This window comes from Carassius auratus, chromosome 32, assembly GCF_003368295.1.
Source record: "Carassius auratus strain Wakin chromosome 32, ASM336829v1, whole genome shotgun sequence".
NCBI lineage: Eukaryota > Metazoa > Chordata > Actinopteri > Cypriniformes > Cyprinidae > Carassius > Carassius auratus.
In genome coordinates, this window is record NC_039274.1 from 29,136,389 (window position 1) to 29,152,516 (window position 16,128).

At 37.6% G+C, this 16,128-nt stretch overlaps 1 long non-coding RNA gene across 1 annotated transcript in view; it reads right to left on the reverse strand.

Moving 5' to 3' along the window:
- LOC113052054 (uncharacterized) overlaps positions 1-15,465 on the reverse strand; it is a 66,068-nt gene extending 50,603 nt beyond the window's left edge. Inside the window, exon 1 of the long non-coding RNA XR_003276977.1 lies at positions 15,403-15,465. This is a non-coding gene — a long non-coding RNA (uncharacterized LOC113052054). The remainder of the gene's footprint in view (positions 1-15,402) is intronic.
- Between the last annotated feature and the right edge of the window lie 663 nt (positions 15,466-16,128).

The following is a 16,128-nucleotide window of genomic DNA, read 5'->3' on the forward strand; positions in this document are numbered from 1 at the left end:
AGGGTATGATGGGGAGGCTGTGTCTGTTGAAGGTCAATGGAGAAAGTTTGTACAAGAGGCCAGGGGTTGTACCTCTTCTATTTTGGAATGGCACCCAGGGGTATTTCATGTACTGGATTTAACAGCTTGACCAGATGACTATAGAACTATAATGAGCAACGAGACGTGGAGGCAAAGGTTAAACACACAATTACACAATAGTGAGTTGGGCCCATGTACAACAATGCCCAACTGGACTGGCTGACACAACATTAGTTTCTCATGAAGTCAGAATTAGACAAGTGAAAAACTACATACTGTATAAATGACCAGTTGATCTTAAAAGTATAAGAATCCATGAGTAATTATGGTGAGGTCCACCAGACATCAGCAGCTACATTTACATGCACTCAAATAATCAGATTAGAATTAGATTGATGCCTCAGTTGGACTAAAAACGCTTCATGCTTACACTTCCATTGGTCACAGTGACCTAGATCTGATTGAAAGAGGTGGTGTAGATCAGTCCACAGGAAATAATGTTTAGATGTAATTGCTTGAATTTGACTTTTTTTTCCTCAATCAGATTCAAAAATACCTTGCACATAGGTTTTATTTCATACAAACTTGCGTATGTTTATGTTAGGTATACAAGTAGTGTACAAGTATACGAATGTGTGAATCGGACTGCAGTGCTTGAGTATACACTAAGTGAACAAAACATTAAGAAAAATGGATTGGATTTATTCCAACTGATGAAAACTGCTGACTAAAAGCTGATACTAGCTATTTATTCTGCTAAAAGACACAAGTACAGATAAATTTAAATATTGCATACTGTGCAGGTAATAGCACCAAAATACATGCATTAAAATGGTTGACTATATAGGCTGCACATATAAAGTGGCCATTATTTAACTATGGTACGGTCATTGCAAATGCATCACATTTACTAAGTTGTGGTGTGGTCTGGCATCTGTTGAGGAAAATTTAAAAAGTGTAGTTACGAGACCATAGATCTATTAAAACTAGCTACAGCTGGAAATGAAATCTCTCCTTTTTCAAGTGACTAATCTCAAAAAGTCATTAGCATTCTGGCTTCAATATGCTATTATCCCTATGCAACAGAAAGGATCTTAGAAAAAGCCTTCTCATCTGGTAAACTCATGATGATTTTGGTCAAGCATATATTGGTTTGTCTTTTACAGTAGCACAAGTGGCTTGTACGCACCAAAACCAAGGCTATAATAAATACAAAATTCTTTAACGTCATTCTTTACCTCAAAAAGAAATCGAGCGTCACTTTAAGCTAAAGAGCTTTATTAAATAATATAGAACCGCCAGCATGTCATCAAAATGACAATAACAATTTATAGCTTACGATATTTATGACCAGAGCAGGAATCAACTGAGTTAATCATAAGAAAGAAAGGACATAGTCACACACGCGGTTTGCCAGCACATTCACTCCTTCAACACTGGAAAGTCCAAAAGGAAACTGACAGTATTATGTGACACCATGGAATATTCGAGGGTTTTGGCTGCCGAAGTTGGATTAAATCCCACAACAATGCTGTCTTTTGTTTTAATTCTCCTTAAATTTGTGTCCACAGGTTCCTAATAGCCCATTGGCTACGCTCTCAATCAATTTTATATCCCATTTTATTTTGTTCCTCATTACAAAACAAGTAATAAAGCGCATACAAATGTTTGATTCTCAGTAAACATCTCCATGGAATCTTCCACTGCCATCGAAGTGCCCTAGAAATCCAGTCCTTGATCAATTACAAAAAAAACTCCCTCAGAGAGTCATGGGATGAAGGGAAAATAATTTGATTTCATACATAAATAAATTCTCCTTATGTGCATGGAAATTGCTTTCAGTATCTGCAACGATCTCAGGCACATTATCAATTTAACCACTAACAAACTGAGTGAATCTGCCATTGCTTAGTCTTTAAATGGAGATTAACACGAAAATAATCTACTACAGGGCATACTGCCAAAGATGTCATGTAAAAATCTACAGAAATACAGTTTTATAGTCCTTTTCCTTTGGCTTTGTATTGCTTTGAACTAAAAAAATAGTAAAGAGTTGCAAGAGGATGGATTAATGATTAAGTTGTCTTTTTTCAAACTTATCCTAATATGGGGGGATTTGAAGCTTGTTTTGGCTGCACGAGCTTCAACCACACAGCAGGGCAGAGATGAGAAAAGAAGAGCTTTGAGAAGAAGAAGAAGAAAAAAAACAGAATCACAAAATCTACTGAGGGAGCCACCAGCTTAAGAGAGCCAAGACGATTAAAGGGTCACAGGTTATCAGACAGGTGGTTCATCTCACTCTGAGGGGATATAATACCTGTCCTCTTTTCCAAAATTGACGCATTTGATAGTAAAGGGCATCGTCATCTTCAAGAACAACAACTGAGACTGACATAAGCCGATCTGAGCATCTTGAACATGTCAGTTCAAATCGGTTTACACAAGGCATTTCTTCAAATACTGTGGTTTACTGTCCCTCACCAGATTGAGAGCTACTGTAAAACTGCCAAAGATTGTGAGAGAGGGACAAGAAGTCAAGCAGGAAAATGAGGATGATTGCTGTAAACACGAAGCAGAAGATGAGCTCAGCCCAAGTGTCCTATAGTAACAGTTTCAATGAGGGTTAAAAATCAAACACCCTATAATCATGCAGGACAGCGGCAGAAGATAGAAAAAAAAACTGCATACAACTGCTTAAATTCTAATGATGACAATTCAGAAAACCAGACAAATTTCTACTTGTGAAGGGAGGAAATTCTTGCAATTCGGTCTGTATGTGTATCTCTTTAGAATATTAAACAAGAATCCCGTGTCACGCTTTGATTCCAAGTATGCCATAGGGAAAGCCTGTCGTCTCTTTCTGACTTTCTCTCTTGGCACTAGACATGAAGGCCTGTGAGGCAGCGAGCAGAGACTCTCTAAACTATCTCCCCATATCAATAACCATCTCTCTTGCTACCTTGTATCACCGGTGCCCTGAGGCAATTTTTCAAGTCAAAGTCTTGCTTTATCAACCGTTGGATTAAACAAGACAGCTCTTTTTATGCCTATTGGCTTCTCGAGCAGTAATGGATTTTCTCAATGAGTCACTCTTTTCTTTCTACAGGTTTCACACTTTTTCACGGGGCTTCTGGGCTCGTCTCCAGGCCAGATCCTCTACAATTGACTTTGATTTCCTGAGGTAAGTGATCCATCGCTCCAGGCCCAATGAGCATTGCCTGAAACCTGGCCTTACTTTGGCTCTCTCTGGCTGATATTGTACACTCTAATGCAAAGTGAAGTAGTATGTCTAAATAGCCTGTCAATTCCCCCCACCCTCTCTCTGGGCTTCCAAAAATCACCAGCTGGGACTCATTTCTTGCATGCTCGGGAATGTAAACGATACAGTGATATTAAGTAGCATTAAACTACTTGATGACATTTCAGTTGCGCTGATGAAGACTGGCATTCGTTCTAGCAGAAGGCTGACAGTCAGCAGATGGGCATAAGGTGATTGTCTTTTTGCGAGACGGACAAGGACAACTTAAAACATGAACTTTTTCTGGTTTAGCAAAGGAACCTTTCTGAGACGAACCAGGTTTTAGGATGCAATGAGTGAGCATGTCTCTCTGCTGTACCCTCACTTCTTTCAAATTATTCGATACAAATATAGTCTAATCATAAGATTTGATCAAATCCACACATCCAGCAGCTGATGGCGGTTATATTAATTGTTAATGACAAAGGCAACCTTCACTCTGTGTGGTTTCCTGCCAAGATGCTGGATCACTTACCAGGACCTCTTGTCCTGATAGGAAATGCAATTCAAGATGTGTGAAAACAAAGGCCACATTGTAGCTTAAGTGACCCTCTCTGTTGCTTATCCCCGGCACGTGTGCTACAGGGTGTCCGTTTCACGACAGGAAAGAATAAACCTGGGCCGAATCATAGGAAATTCAGCAAATCTGGTTCTTGGAGCTGCATCTTTCAAGCCCTGTTGTTTCCTTGCCATATGATCTCTATAAACCAAATCACTGGCTCCCTCACAGGCCGGCAGACGCCTGGGGCAGGAACATAATGAAAGCCAAATGCAACTGACAATAGAATAGGAAACCTCCACCTTTTTTCTTTCTCGACTTGGACTGAATGTTTTGCTTGCGGAGACATTTCTTTCCAGACATGTCTGAGGGGAAACCTTCCAGGTATCAGGTTTCACACTTGATAAAAAAAAAAACATAAAAAAAAAAGAAAACATACAAAATATATGCTTGTTTATTTTTGAAATGATTCAATTTGCTGCATATTTATGCATAGCACACAATTGAAATCAATCATTCAACAGCTTAAAAGCTCATTTTCTAAATCCAATGCTGGAAAAACATCTCTTAGTTACAATATTTGTTCAGTTTAAATGTTGTTAGATTCAGTTAGCATCTAACACAAATTCACGTGACTCCCTCCCTAACCCTGAAAGAGCAGCTCTTGGGTATCCTTGGCACAAACATGTCCCTGACGGTCTGTCCTGGTTTCCTGAGATGAAAAAGACAGGAGAATATCTGCCTGTTAAAAGGTTTTAAGTATGATTTGGTGCATCCTGACAGTGGACACTATTCCAGACTTCTGACGTTGGCTGTTTTGGAACAAAAATACTAATATCCAAATACGGAACAAATATACACTAAACATGGACGGAAAAAAAGTAAAAGAATTTAATGAACACCAATGGCAAGCGGTCAGTGAGAATGAGTAACAAAACTGAAGATGATTGTAAAAAATAAATAATTCAAAACATAAATAAATAGTAAAAAAAAAAGAAAGTAATTGTATTTCATTGCTTAACTATTAAAACTAAAGATGAGCACAACTCTTAAGCTTCCTGGAGTCAGGGAATCAGGAGTAAGTCCAGTCAGTACTAGTTATATATTCTATGACACAGCACACATGTGAGCCTCCACTGATCAGTAGCTGTAACTGTGAAATACAATACTTTACTCATCTGCATGCAAATGTATGTGTGGACACTACAACTTGAGAATGCTGTATAGCAAGGATCCTCAAATCTGGACCTCGAGATACACTTTCCTGCAGAGTTTAGCTCTAACCCCAATCGAACACACCTGAGCATGCTAATCAATGCCAATGAATGTCTTTGGGATCATTAGAGAATCCCAGACAGGTGACTTTGATCAGGGTTGGAGCTAAACACTGCAGTGCATTGGACCTCCAGGGCAAGATTTGAGGAAGGGGGCTGTAGAGGATAAATATATTTGCTCATCAGACCAACATTTCTTTATAACATCAAGAATAACAATGGCATTCTCTTTTTTTTGGGGGGGGGGGGGGGGGGGGGGTATTGATTCAGCAACACCAGATTTAACTGAATAACAATGAAACCACTTTTTATAGAGTTTATGCAGAAATCTGAGAATAATGCTTTATTATGAACCCCATAATACATCAGCGGTCATACGTTTCTGATTAATGAATCGGCAAAGCTCCACAAATGTTTTCACCACTATGAAGATTAAAATATTTATTTGGCAAATTGAAGCAATTCCCTAGCCAGCATCTTGTAATTGTTTCCTTATTTGACCAAGCAGCTTAAAGCCACAAGAAAATAAATAAATATATATGCAAATTCAGTTGGAATATGTTGTGTTTTGCCTGTATATGTTCCTGTTCACCAGATTAAACTATACAAACACAGTTGTACAGATATTCTATGTATTACATGTAAAAAAACAACAATAATAATAATAATAATAATAATAATAATAAATGAACACGGTTACACAGCCTGTAAAAAGAAATAAATCACTGAGTATTTTAAATGTCAAACGGTCTTTTGATGCTCTCTAGAGAAGAAACTGAGAACACTGAATGCTTTATTCTTTTAACTTGATTAGTGAAATTGGTTACTCTGCCATTACTGGAAATTCCACCAGAAAATGTCAAAAAAAAAAAAAAAGAATAAATACACAAGAAAAGCATTTATCAGTGACTACATGAAGAGAATGAAATATAATGCTGTAACTTTATAGCAGTCTGTATCATGAAGGTTAATTCATGATTCCAATCACAATAAACTGTGTGATAAGTAGTCCGACAGAACACTATAGGACTGCAACTGCATTTCATGATGTCTTGCAAAGGGAAGCTCTGGAAAAATCGCATTACCATTTAGTAAACTACTAAAGTTTTAAAACCAAAGACTTAATAAGAAACCGACTGAAGAGCAGCATGTCGCCATAGAGAGAGAAAGAAAGATATAGTTTTAAGCGTAAACATTTCTGACACTTCAGAAATTAAGATCCATTTGAGCAAATATATAAAAGCAACAAATCATCGGAAACACTAAATATGTTAGCAATACTTTCCTAAACGAGCCAAAAATGTATGTAGCTTCAGTGCTGTGATTTTCTATGAAGCATCAAATGGATTTTGCAGTTGCACAGAGGCAAGAAAGCCACAATGATGACAGCAATTTCTCAAAATACATGGGTAGTCAATAATGTGACAATTTTATTTCTAATGTAATAAGAGTTGTATTCCACATTTTTATGTTCAGGAACTTCTACATCTTTTTCGGAATGTGGCAACAATTTTAACATCTACTGCTTTTTTCAAATCAAATTGTTATTCGTTGCTCTGACTATGCTATGTTTCAATTGCAGATTTTCTCTTTTTTACTTCTTACAGAGTATCTAGCAATTAAAGCCAAATTAAAGTTGAGAGGAATTTATCTAATGACCCCTAACCTCTGAAAACAAATGACTGAAATTGAATATTCAGGTTGTAGATTTAACAACCCTAACTTACAGTTAACAAGAAAATTGAAGAACAGAATCGCTTCTCCTGAATCAACAGCGTTAATGTCTCTGTCCCTGTATATAAAGATGTAAACGTATAGCTGATATTAATGAGATATATCACAAATACTGAATAATACAGTATGTAATTGAGCAGACTGAGGATTCTCCCTTACTTTGAGGTCTTAAGGAACAAAGCCATTCAATCTCCCATCATAAAGACTACCAAGCTGGTTTTCCTTCAGTTCTCCACCAATTTACCTATAAAAGACTGTCTGAAAGTGTCTGAAATAAAAAATGTAATGGCAGATGTAAGATTAAATCAATCAAGGACATTACTATTTAAATAAAGAAGTACATAAATGAACAAAAACAAGAAAACCACAGACTACTGAATAACTGAATAATCTAAGAACATTATTAGATTAATAAAAAAAGACCTTTCCCTGTTCATGATCATGTTATCTATGGAGTGATTTTGTAGGTTTAAATATTTCCAACTATTAGGTAAGGAGTTCTGAACAAATCATTATGGAAATAGCTGTCTTCATGGACTGAGATGTTTTTAGCCTTAGAAAACGACATGAGTGATTTACAGCTGGGAGGTGACGCTGTTTTCAGAATTATGTTTATGGGATTCAGAGATGCCAGATCCTCGCTGAGCTCGCGTATCATTGTGGTGATTCTAATCACCAAAAGCTTATGGAATTTCCTGTAATATGATATTGATAATGCACCTCCTCCTGGTTGAAAGAAAAAGGGATTTCATGATCTCTGTGTACTTAAAGGAGCCTGTTCACAGCATTTGCAAAGCAAAATACAGTGTATTAATAACTAGATCCACGCCAGCAATGCCGACACAAGGCTGAGCATCCTCCTTTGAAGCCTCATCGCTCAGAAAGCTTTTTACAAAATGTTTGAAGTGTCTGCCTGTGTAATAATGATTTATAATTCTCTTGAACTGATGCAAAATTTGCTGGTAAAAATAATTTTTAAAATAAAATAAATTGTGCCCGGAGGGTCAGGCTGGGTTTCAAAAGAAGATCACCCAGGAGCGGCAAATTATTTAATAAGTCGCCAGTATCAGAATGGCGATGGAGGGGAGAAGGGTGAGGCATTTCAAAGCTTGTCTAATTAAAATCAGTTTCTTAGCGTGTCAATCTTTTCAGATGTGATCATGCACACCAAATATGAATGTTGGGAGAGGAAAAAAAACAGGTGGACTAAATGGACACTGCAGCTCACATTAAGTGTATATTCCTTTTGGATTACATAGATTCATATTCCCTTTTTTCTATTTCTAAATATGCACTAATTGCTTTGTATCGTTAAAAAAAATGTAATATATATATTTTTAATTTTAGAAAGACTTAAAAAAAGAGGAATTAACAGCCACAACCCCATCCATCTCTCTTTCCTTTATTCCTCTGGGTAAAAGCAAATAAATATTTAAATTCCCTTTCTTCAGTGGGACTGCATAGTGATTATCAAAATCTGAAAGCAAGTTTGGTTTAATTTTCGTGCAGGATGTGGGTTGAATTTCTAGCGAGGTAACAACAGTAACAACAGGGTCGTGTTAGCGCAGTGGATAAGACACACGTCTGTGGTGTGAGAGACCCGGGTTCGAATCCACTGTGAGACACCAATTATTATCAATTACCAATGATTATGAAGGAGGGGTGAGACGTGAAAAAGGAAAATGACACTGGAACGGGAGAAGATGCCAGGAGCCTGTAAGTGCGGTTACAAAAAAGGCCAGTAAATTGCCAATTTATAAGAGCCATCTTTTCAATGGATCACCACTCACGGGAGGATGGAGCGATAGCGCAAAAATACGCCGAGTCCAGTGGGCAGACCCTCAACAATTCAGCTACAGTTCTTTTCTTATCATCATCATCATCTTAGTGTATAAAAGATCAACATATTCACAGAGGCACAAGAAATAGTGTTGGCTTCGGAGCCAATGAAGCAGTCGTCACCTTACAGAAAAAAGATACAGGGGAAAAAACGTGCTTCTCTCCTTGAAAAGGCTGTTTTTGTATAATAACATTAATAATAATAATATCCTCTTACTAAGCAAAGACTAAACTAAGAGGTGGAATGGAAAGAACATATGGCATATGATCACACTCCTGTGTATATTCAAGTGTCACTCTGGCATTTACATAAATATATTTCTAACCCAACAGGGAGGTGGTAACAAAGCGGCTGCATCTAGGAGGACTGTAATCCCAAGAAATGCACCATACTCTCTTGCTTTTCTTCAGCTTCTACTTTCATGTTAAATTCATGGTTCTGGAATGCACTTTAGTCAACACACAAGATCATCTGTGGCTGATGTCCCTTGAGCTACGGTCTCAAAAAATGCTTATGATTTCACAGTTGGGATGGGGGGGTGGGGGTATTTAAAATAACTAAATACAAATCATCTTCCTTCCAAGCACACAGAGGGACCTAAAGTAAGCAAAGGTCAACAGAACCATGTCTTTGTTTATCCTTGTGCAAGTATCACAGTCCCAAAAGCAAACAGTCCGTTTAATTCAAGTGATTATCAAAGACAAATAAGATCAAGTGGGCCCATCTAACAAAGATTTTATGGCACAGAAGGATTAAAAAGGAATACAGGAAACAAGATAATGTGTGTTGCAGATGTTCAGTACTGTAGAGATGTTTACTGGCTTAAAAACACAGGTTGACAACTCAGGGTTCAAAAATAAGGATGATCTGATGGCCCAGGGCCAGCGTGGGAGAGTTTCAGGAAAACTGTAAATTTCACCTGCCTAAATGTTTTTTTTTTTTATCTCTCACAAATTTAATTTTGAAGACCACAATTTGTGACTGTTTTAGAAATATCAGCAAGAAAACAGAAAAAAATATACATACATACATACATAAACAAACCTGTATATAAGAAAAATGTTCAGATTTTTACTTACATGTATCCTGACAACCTTTTCTCAGGTCCCACCACAAAAGAATGATTAATATTTTATATTTAGCAATACATCTGTTTTTGAATTCTGAAACAATCTAGAAATTATGCAGTTAAAGTAACTTCAAAAATATTATTTTGCTCGAAAACAGCAGCATTAGTGACGGATTTGTTTAAAAACACATTCTTTCCTATGCTTCTTATACCATCACAATTGCATAAATGATTTGATCCTAAATGAAGAAATCCTGGTGGAAAACACAGAATACTATATCACGGAAAACTAAAAAGTTTGATGTTGTAAAGAATAAAAATAGAATGTCATCAAAACAAAATCAATGAAAGAACAAACAAAGGACAAGAGAATGGCCCTTTCTTCAAATGGCCCTGGGCAAGCAGGTCATTATTGCTGTGCTCACACACACACCCACATACATACATATATATATATATATATATATATATATATATATATATATATATATATATATATATATATATATATATTACACACACACACAAAACAGCAGCACATCTGAGAAGACAGACAGACAGAACTGGCAACTATGAAAAAAAACCGCTAACATAACTCTCCAAGTCAGTGTGTCGAAATAACAGCAGATCGCTTTCTACAAGACGAGATTTTCAAAACGAGCGATTTACTAAAAGAAACAGATAGCTTAGACGTAACAAATGATAATTCATCATCCTCCATTGGAAATGTACTGGGGTTGTGAAAAATGCATGAATTACTAATTAATGAGGCATTCTGAGCAGATTTACATATTCATAAAGGTGGGGTTGAGTAATTGACATATGCATGAGAGAGCTGAGTGATGGTTTTGAGATAATAACACATGCCTTCATAGGAACCTTTATTTTTCTAAATTCTTCAAAAAGCAGAGGGAGTGAAGATGCTTTTAAATTTCCATTACGTATTCATTCTTCCCAAAAGAAATGCAGTCAAATGCTTTCAGAGATAAATACACTGAGGGAATGCAATGATGTGAAACAGTATGTAAAATTACATTTTGTGAAATATTGCCCTATACAGATTCAAAAGTTCATTTAGGAAACGGATGTGCCCAACAACCATGGTTAGAAATTCGAAACATGTGACTGAATCCTAAAACGAACACACAAATATGCTTTCAAAGATGAGTGAAGGGGAAAAAAAGATAGAAAAATAGAGCATAACAAAATACATTTATGTTAAGCGCTAGCTCGCATGCATGCAGTCAATCAATCATCGACGGGCTCGACAAAGTGTGATGGGTGCCCGTATAATCCAACATAGAAAAATGTAAACTGAAATTCAGATGTCAACAAAGCTCTACTAGATCTAATTCTTTGGCACTTTCCCAAAGTAAAACCCATTTCCAGACGTCCCACCTAACAATTCACACATACTTTTACCAACTTAAAGATGGTATTAAGTGTTAAGACCTCTCAGATAGCTGATGAAAGGATCTGATTTATAACATCCCGTCGTGGCATGAGGTCAGCTTTTTGGAGACTTATTGCACATGGGGTGGGTCCAAGAGCTTTTGGACAGGGTGAGTGTGTATGTCACTCGGAAAACGTCTCGGCCATTGTTAGCAGTGCTAGAACAAAAGCCTTGTGAAAGCTGACCCAAATATGGTGCATTAGAAGAGCACAAAAACATTCAGATGGTTCCTAGGCTTTCTTTCCAACTATGCACTGCCGAATGACAAGTTCAACAAAAACATGTTGAGTTTTTCACCCGGGCCTATTGTGTTCCCACATTAACTCCAAGCTGAGCTCTTTGAGCTCGTCCAGAGTTGTGTCTGGACTCCATGGGTCTGCGATGGCTCTGTCAGCAGCCTTGGCCTCCGCTGCACTCCACACAGTCTCCTTCAAATGTTCTTTTCATTCTCACTCTCTCCCCCCCCCCTCAGCAACTTGGCTTCCACGAACGCTGAAGCGAGCGATTGATGGGGCAAGAGAGAAGTTAAACAATTAAAGATGGCCCTCTGCGCCAACTGTTTTGTGCATTAGGCGTCACGCTGAGAGGAAGCCTTTGTGCTCACAGTTATTGTTTGGATGAAAAACCAGAGATCTCATTCTCAAAGCAAAGGGACTCTATGTAGCCAGTGTGAATAATATATCAAGGTGCCTGTGTATAACAATCATTTGATTCCCACTGGGACTGGATGGATGTAATTATTCCTGGATCACGGCGTAACTGAAAATGAGCTTCATGCAACATCTGGTCAAGCACAGCCAATGGGAGACCAAAAACTAATTGCGAGTATAATGGCAGATCTCGGTATTTAGCGAATAACAGCTGTCCTTATCAATCAGATGCAGATGATCACTATCGCACACAGGGGGCTTGACGGCAGAGGTGAAGTATCACAGCTTTAGAAACACTGAAGTTTGACTTTAACCTTGCAGGAATTTTTGGAAGGCACTTCGAAGTACGGGAGAAGAGTTTTGGCAGAGGAACAGAAAGCCTGGTGGGTCCTCACATCTCGGGGATGCTGGTACTCCACACTAATCCATTTTAAACCATCTGTGAAATTAGCAAGATTCCTTAAGTCCTTCACCTCCAAGGATTAAAAATGGCCCTGGTTCTGAGCCATCACATGTACGCATATGTATGCATGTCAGCCCAAACTTCTGAGGCTGTAATCACACTTTACCCTCTACATGACAGACACTTTTGAAAAGGTAACTACTCTGAAGACAATTTCAGCCAAGCATCTCTCCTCGCGTCTTTTCAGATGCTCTTTGAAATCTGTAGAATCTTCGCACTTTGTGTTAGATTACATAAATATGAGCCTTTTTGTGCGACTTACTCCCCCTGCAATTCAGCAGCACACTCCAAAGTTGAATAGCATCACGACACACAGCCCGGCATGCAGCGAACTAGTCAAAAACAAACCGAACAAAAACCGAAAAGGGAGGCATTTCAGGGCTTGAACATCTGCTGAATGGCAGTCTGGGCTGCGAGATAAACAAAAGCCATACATAGACAAAAGTTACCTGCAATGTCTACTTGAACCATACACATAAACAGCTTGAAAGACCAACTCTTCAGCCCTGAAGAATTTCAGCCAAAAGCTGTACAATGAAGTCATGAGTCAAAACTAATGAGAAAATCAGATAAATAGCAGCTATCCCTGACTGATTCACTGGAGCTTGGAGCTCAGGAGGAGCCGCCACTTCCAGAACAGTAAAATATTGTTCCAGACGACTCCCTCCAATGTTTAGTCATCAGGGCCATTAAATAACAGGGCTGTCGCCTCCACACAGCAATACAGTATTAATTATTATTTGCAGCCCAAACACCTACTATGTTTGTACTAACACTCTGACAGTTCATCCAAACAGGCCATTTAGAGGCTGCGACATCATTACCGTACTTACAAATGCCCCCACATGTCCTAACACAGGCTTGTGCAGAGAAGTGCACCATATCAGAGGGATTAAAAGCCAGTTCCATGAAAAATAACAATAATTAATGTCTTTAGAATTTCAATAGCCACCACATCTGCATGTGCCCAGAGAAGGACAAGGGCAGACGTGCAATGCCAAGGCTGCCTTCTGGGCCAAAGATTTGTAATGCAAGCTTTGTGAATTGAAATAAGATTTACAGTGCAGCAATATATGTCTAATTTTCCATCTACCGTGGGGTGCTTCAGCAGCAGAGAGCTGACACAGGCGTCTATTATACACACCACAGTTAAAATGTGGTTATTTTACGCATGCTCTCGCGGGAAGAAGCTTACTGTGCACTCCGGCTTAGGACAGAAAATGATTGATGCAGATAACAAAAGGAACACATAAATGGTTTTCCAAAAATGTTTTGAAGTAACTTCTATTCCAGATCCATGTCTTTTTCCTACTATGGCAAACAGAACTTAGGGAAAAGATAAAAAGCTTCCCTTTCTATCTGAGATCATTTTTATTTCTTCACGCCAAAGCAGGTACTCAATAGATAGTAACTGATAATCTACTTTTTAATGGCAAATATCACTTCTGGGGGACATTAACTATTAAAAACATTACATAAAAAATATTTACTTCCTGAACAATTACATTTTGCACTAAAATGTATCAGTAATTATTTATCACAAAGAGCTATGTCAAAGAGGTGAAGCTAGCTGGGAGAAAAAGGAGAGACCCCAGTGGCTAGAATCCAAAAGATGAAAAATCTCCTGCAGTTTAGAGGGCTTGGTTTCCACCACGACTTCCACCCTTTTCCTGGCAGATGCTGCAGTCAGTCAGCAGGAGCACATACATTAGGAATAGCATCTACATATTTACTTGATGTGTTTAGGAAGATGCATCAAGGTATAGTTGGTCCATCTGACCTTACACTTACTCTGAAAGATTTACAAGCCACTCTACACATCTAAAGTATCCTTATTGTGCAGCAATGATGTACCCTTGGGAGGAAAACCTCATAAAACAAGCTGACAAATTAGAGAAGAATGCGTCATGTGCCTTACATTTCATCCCAGAGCAAAGAAAGAAAACGCACATGTGCTTGCAGCATTCAAATTAAAATATCCACAGAAGAAAGTGTGTGTGTGTGTTCTTTCCAATTCCAAAGCTACAGAAGTGCATCTTTATTCGGAGCTGTAGGACTTAACTTGCAAGCTGAAACTGGTGAGCTGTTATAGTCAAAACAAGAAAAAACTACCTGCCAGTATAGTGTGAAAAATTCAGTTCATTTAAAGGGAAAAAATATCATTTTCTTACTCTATTGGCGAATAGATTTCCTTCTTTTGAGCATCTAGTACAAAATGTTGTTATTTACTTCTCACGTAAAGCTTATTTTAAACAAGTTAAATTTACTGGAAAACAAAGTACAAATAGTTATTTGCGGCGGTGTATATCACCTTGCACGTTGAATGTTTTGAGTGCAGTCCAGTAATGCTTTTGGAAACAAAAACAGTTGTTTTAATTTTTAACTCTCAAGTACGAGATATTGAAAATCAAAGCTGATGTTATGCCCAGTTTATTAATTACTTGGGAAATAGAAGGTCTAATGCATTGTGGGATACAATAATCCATACAGTAAGATTTGCTGTATACTGTTTGTTTTTATCTCATTCCATAACTCAAGCCAGACCTTGATCAACTAAACAGTAGCACTGAGATGCCTCAGTTTCCATGAGGTTGCGCATGGTATTTCTTTCAGCTTGAGAGAACGAAGAAAAAAAAATACTCCCTGGACAACTCCCTAGTTAGTGCACTAACTACTGAACTGGAAACTGACTGAGACACTGGTAGTAGGCTATTTTCTGTTTAAAACTTTGGCGTACTTCTGCACTCTCTATATACTGTAGTACACAACATATACAGCAGCAGGAGTATAGGCCCTTTAAGGCAAGTCACATCACTCAAGGGGGATATTCATAACTATCTAACACTGATAAAATATGACGATAATTACATTCAAATATTGCCTCTAAAGCTGAAATCAAAAACTATTTTTAAGGCTGACTCAGTGAACGCACACCTTCCAGTGTAAATATACGCAATTCATACCGCCGACATCGAGCGTTATGACTTCTCCCTTTCAGATTTATACAAGGAGACCATTTTTACTTAATCACGACTTTTAAAGTTTCTTTAAGGAAAAAAAAAAATAAGCGCTTGTCGTGTTATTGTATGACTTGTACCCACCTGCACGCGCTGCTGGTAACCACTCTGTTCTCCCGCGTTCATCCACGTGCTGGAACGTTTTTGGCGTTGAATCCACAAGCGTAACAATAAACTGATCACATGGCTAAATAATAATAAATAAATAAAACACTTGACAAATAACTTACAATATAATTATATAATTATAAATGTAGCTTTAATCGATGTGCAGTAAACATATTAGTTTATGCACAGATTAGTTTGATTACATTTAAAAGAATGTAAATACACTACTGTTCACTTCATAACCTTGAACCTAGAGCTCACTGTTTGGCAGGAGGATATTTTAGAAATAAAGGCTATATATGTCCAAAGACATCTATGTTTTGCTAATATAAAATATTCATTGATATGACATTTTCTTTTATCATCTAGCCCATGCTTTTTATCTTACAGATAGGCTATCTATTGCACAATAGTAACTTTGAGGCGCAATGTTGATAGAGTATATATGAGTTTTAACTTATTGGACCATTAAATAGTTCTGATTGTTAGATGTAACCAGAAATAATAATAATAATCATGTCAACCATGAGTATTATTAACTTTGCTGTCCATCTAAGTAACCTGCCAGTGAGTGCAAAGAAAAAAAACAAGGCATCCGTTATCAAGGCTGCTACATAATATGTAAATAGTTTGCATGTGTGAAGTTTACTTCTTTGCTTACTGATACACAAAAGTATGTAAATGTTTGAATTCTACTTCAGC